The 5,245-nt window shown below is 39.4% G+C and overlaps 1 non-coding gene across 1 annotated transcript; it reads left to right on the top strand.

The window, feature by feature from the left end:
- The first annotated feature begins 2,034 nt into the window (after nt 1-2,034).
- TRNAR-CCG (transfer RNA arginine (anticodon CCG)) lies at nt 2,035-2,106 on the top strand. The gene has a single exon. It is a non-coding gene; the product is annotated as a tRNA-Arg (tRNA).
- The last annotated feature ends 3,139 nt before the right edge of the window (nt 2,107-5,245 follow it).

Below are 5,245 nucleotides of genomic sequence, written 5' to 3'. Positions count from 1 at the left end.
GCACAGTGTTGAATAAAGCTCTATGATTGGTTCGTGTGTCGTCACCCTGTGTGTCCATGCGCACTGTGAGACCTCATACTTAGTGATGTTTGTGAATACGGGCGTCACTCAAAAAGTCTGCCTACCTATTAGTCCAGTCAATGAATGCCTTAACGACGGTGTAGAGAGAAATCCGTGGAACACAATTTCTGACCTCGGGACTTTATTTAGCCTAATTAGGTGGTGAACATAGCAAAAGTCCCCGCCCTTAGCCCTTGAGCCGGCAGGGAGAGGGGGGTTTAAAGGTACCACTTTTCGGTTTTTCGCTTAATCCTCGGAAACTATGCGTCCTAGTGACATGACTACTATGAACCAAAAAAAGCCTATTCAATTTGCTACAGGTGAGACCGTCAAGTTTTTCTATATCTTGTACAGTTTTTGCGGCATCTGCTCTAGAAGGTCTGTAAAATTGGAAATTTTATTGTTGTCTTACATGTTCCTTTCAGGAGAAAATCGACTAAATCAACATTGAGCAAACACTATAGACATGCGGGAGCATGTTAAGCCTAGTTCCATGGAGGGGACTGCACTGTGCGTATATTTAGACGAACCAATTAGAGCCACTTTTGACTCCTCATCATTCAAAAACTACTGTGCATTAACACTTCAAATTTGGCTCATGTATTGAGACTTGCAAGATCCAAATTTGAACCTTCGAGGTCATCTGGAAGTGGTTAGAATTTGGTCTATAGGTCAGACATGTAGATTTTTGGACGTCAATATCTAAAGAACCGTTTGAGGCATATTTATGAAATTTGAAACTGATGTATATCTTGTAAGTTTCAACACATGAGCCAAATTTGAAGTGTTAATGCACAGTAGTTTTTGAGTGATGAGGATTCAAAAGTGGCTCAAAGTGATTCGTCTAAATATACGCACGGTGTAGTCCCCTCGCTGGAACTAGGCTTAACATGCTCCCGCATGTCTAGAATGATTGCTCAATGTTGATTTAGTCCATTTTCTCCTGATGGGAACATGTAAGACAAAAATAAAATTTCCAATATTACAGACCTTCTAGAGCAGATGCCGCGAAAACTATACAATTTATAGAAAAACTTGTCCATCTCATCTGTAGCAAATTGAATAAGCTTTTTTTGGTTCATAGTAGTCATGTCACTAGGACGCATAGTTTCCGAGGATTAAGCGAAAAACCGAAAAGTGGCACCTTTAAACCCCCCTCTCCCCGCCGGCTCAAGGGCTAAGGGCGGGGACTTTTGCTATGTTCACCTCCTAACTAGTCTAAATAAAGTCCTGATGTCAGAAATTGTGTTCTACAGTTTTCCATCTATAATGCTTTATTGACTGGACTATATAGCTACCACCATCTTACCTAAATCTGTCGCCATAACAACAATGTTAACAGCATTTTTGTGTTCTGGCAGTTAGAGGTAAGATAGCCAGCTCTGTGGTTGAGGATTCCGGGTGAAGCTCGCTTCCACCTTCGGCGTATGTGAGATGCAGGCCAAGAGCTTCTCAGAAATTACTTTAATTGAAATCAAACTATTTGCTTATCAACTCAACTATACATAATCACATCTATCTATAATGGAGCTTGCTAATTTTAAAGTAAATATAAAATTATACGAATTTGCATAATTTTCACATAAACATTTCAATACTTAGACCACGGATGTGGTGCCTACTTTTGATGAACTAGTTTTGCCTCTGACTCTGCTTCATCATCATCATCTCAGCCACAGGACGTCCACTGCTGAATATAGGCCTCCCCCAATGACTTCCACATCGCCCGGTTGGTAGCGGCCTGCATGCAGAGCCTTCCTGCTACCATTATGAGGTCGTCTGTCCACCTTGTGGGTGGACGTCACACGGTACATTGCCTTCACAGTTCTGCGTACTACTACGTGCCCTGCTCATTGCCACTTCAGCTTGCCAATCCGTCGGGCTATGTAAGTAATAAAAAATCGATAAAAACAGTCCCATCCGTGGGCCAACGACATGGTAAAGGTCCCGAGAAGCATCTAGTCTAGATTAACCGCCTCTGTGGTCTAGTGGTTAGACCACCTGCTTCCGACGCAGAGGTCCCGGGTTCGATTCCCAGTGGGGGCAGAATTTTCTGTTCGGTTTGGTTGGTGGTAGGGCTTGTTCTAAGTCCGCCAGGCTAGCTACCAACATTTTACCTAAGTCTGTCGCCATAACAACAATGTTAACAGCATTGTTGTGTTCCGGCAGTTAGAGGTAAGATAGCCAGTTCCTCTGTGGTTGAGGATTCCGGGTGAAGCTCGCTTCCACCTTCGGCCTGATCATCACTTACCATCAGGTGAGATACAGGCCAAGAGCTTCCTCGTTGTGGATAAAAAAAAGATGAAGGCAGCGCAGGACCGGTCGTTGTGGAAATCCTTGGGGGAGGCCTTTGTCCAGCAGTGGACGTCATTTTATTGCAAATAACGAAGCGAAAAACGGGAAGGTTTGGTGGACATCTTTAGGTTAATACAAAAAAAGGAAGGTATTGTTTGATTCGAAGCAATTTGGCCACAAACATACAAAGATATTTTTGTATATATCTCAACTCCCACTTGGCACTCCCGGCGCAATTACCGCCGCCATCTTCAGCGCCAATTACGTGGAAACATACGGGAGATATTGCGTCAGTGATCGCTGCGTTTGTGAAAACGTTTGAGAAGAACTTCAGAGGGGAAATTCCATGGGCAAGTTACAGTAGGCGCGCGAGTTCATGTCCATCGGGGCCTTACTTACTTACTTATTTACCTACTTATACTTACTTATAAGTTGCAAAAATATGGAATAAGTAGACAAGGTTGACCTACTTAATTGGTAATAATTATTTATCGATATCGACATTAGCATAATTAGTTAGGTAACAGCACTACCGCATTCCTCAGGATGGACATGAACTTGCGCGCCTACTGTAGATACTGGATTGGTACTAGGGTTTCTGATTTCTCGACCTATGTTTTTTCTCGAGTTTCGAGAATTCTCGAGGCCAAAGTCTCGAGTTTTCTCGGGTCTCGAGTCTTTTAATGAAAAGTGTTAAAATCGGTCGAAATTTAATAAAAACACAGGTTTTTTAATCTAATATACCTACTTTTATTACACAACAATCAATATTAGAATTTAGTACCACTTATTTTGGTAAAGAAAGTAACAAAAAATAAAATCTTCTTTCATAATTAATATTAACTAATAATCATAACAAAAGTCATAAAGTCACGTGCACTTATCTGTTTATCTGTTTATTACAATAATAATTGCGCAATTATTCAATAAAGTGAGAATTATATCATTACATCAAATCACAATTAACGTGCAACGCCTTATTTAAAAGTAATTGATCAATTAAATGACAAACAAACGTTATTTTTTCCTTGTTTTATAAAATTAATTTATATTATAACACATTTTCTTGTACTTATAAAGACGTAGGTACATAGACGCTTTTAATGCCAATTATAACAAATAGAATAGAAACTTATTTAGAATTACGTACAGGTGTTTAACATTCATTTCAGCTGTCTTATGTATCACAGAAAAACACTCTTATCGATTCAATGTTCATCATCATTTCAGTCATAGATCGTCCACTGCTGAACATGGGCCTCCCCCAATGATTTCCATATTGCCCAGTTGGTAGCGGCCTGCATCCAGCGCCTTCCTGCTACCTTATGATACAATTTTAGTCACATGCTATATCCTGCTGTGAGACCCAAGGAAAAATTATGATAGTTTTTATCACGATTTTTGGAAGAGGAACACGCGGTATAAAGACTTTTTTGACAGAGTATACCGAAATGCACAAGGACAAAAGCTTTAGGTATAGTTGTTGCAATTCACGAAGGCGAGTGAGCTTTATATGTGTGGTGGCTCGCTACTGTTCGTTTTCTAAAAGTTTTGATAGACATTACACTATCGTTATGTGCATGTACACGTACACACACAAGTAAAGCTCACTCGCCTTCGTGAGTAGCAAGATATACTATACCTAGTTGTTTATTTCTACTTCGATCGCAAACGCGTCGCTCCCGCCCCGTTTAATCGCCCGTGTGTTTCCAATAATTACAGAGCCTACAATTATCCTATTAACCGAAGCTGCGCGCGCATAACAGCCGTGAAGAAGCCATACGTAGTGCCGCGACATATCGATTGAATGGATTTATCGATAAATTGGCATCTATAGTATTATATCATCCTACTCATCATCTAGTCACTACATAGTATAAAACAAAGTCGCTTTCCGCTGTCTGTCCGTATGTATGCTTAGATCTTTAAAACTACGCAACCGATTTTGATGCGGTTTTTTTAAATAGATAGAGTGATTCAAGAGGATCGTTTATATGCATGCATACTTAGCACCCGTGCGAAGCTGGGGTGGGTCGCTAGTCTAGTATAAAAAACACAATAATATTATTATTCTCCTTTTTTGTAAATATTGTATTTTTTTTTGTAAATAGTATAGTTTTTAAGTTTGTAAATTACCTACCTGTACAAATTTAGTTTGTTGTTCTGAATAAAGTATGTTTCTAAGTACATATTATTATCATCCTAGTTTCGTATGTTTCTATGTTGTCTATAGTATAAGACTAGCTAGCCCAGCGACTTCGTACCGCCCAGTCAATTAATGTGTAACATGGTATCAATTCTAATACAGGTTTTTATAAACTTAAAAGAAGTTGTACCAAATCCTGTAATGATAAAACTTGTAACTTCAATAAAGGTATTTATTTATTAAAAAAAATATTGCAGAATATGGCAGAGTTGGGTTATTTTTCTAAGAAATACACGGGGAATGAAGTTTTTCTATGGGAAACTGAAATTCACGCAAACTATTCCCCTGATAAAAGCTTGATCGATTCTAAGAAGAGCACCAATCAACGCTCAAAATTCTATTCCATTTCAGCCAAATCATCATCATCGTTTCAGCCACAGGACGTCCACTGCTGAACATAGGCCTCCCCCAATGTTTTCCACATCGCCCGGTTGGTAGCGGCCTGCATCCAGCGCCTTCCCGCTATTATGTAGATGGACGTCCCATACCACTTATGTATTTACCTGAAAATAAGCAAATAAATAAATTTTGATTTGATTTGATTTATCTCTCACACCGCTTATGTACTTCCCTGAAATTAAGCAAATAAATAAATTTTGATTTGATTTATATCGATAAATCGAACATCCCTACACAAACTCTCGCGCAGGTCAAATACCAAACACTGTAAAGCATCCAGTCTTA

Source organism: Ostrinia furnacalis, unplaced genomic scaffold, assembly GCF_004193835.3.
Source record: "Ostrinia furnacalis isolate ACB-3 unplaced genomic scaffold, ASM419383v2 OfSCF1808, whole genome shotgun sequence".
Classification (NCBI taxonomy): domain Eukaryota; kingdom Metazoa; phylum Arthropoda; class Insecta; order Lepidoptera; family Crambidae; genus Ostrinia; species Ostrinia furnacalis.
Note: the sequence above shows the minus strand (reverse complement) of the source record. Positions and strands in the feature narration are given on the sequence as shown.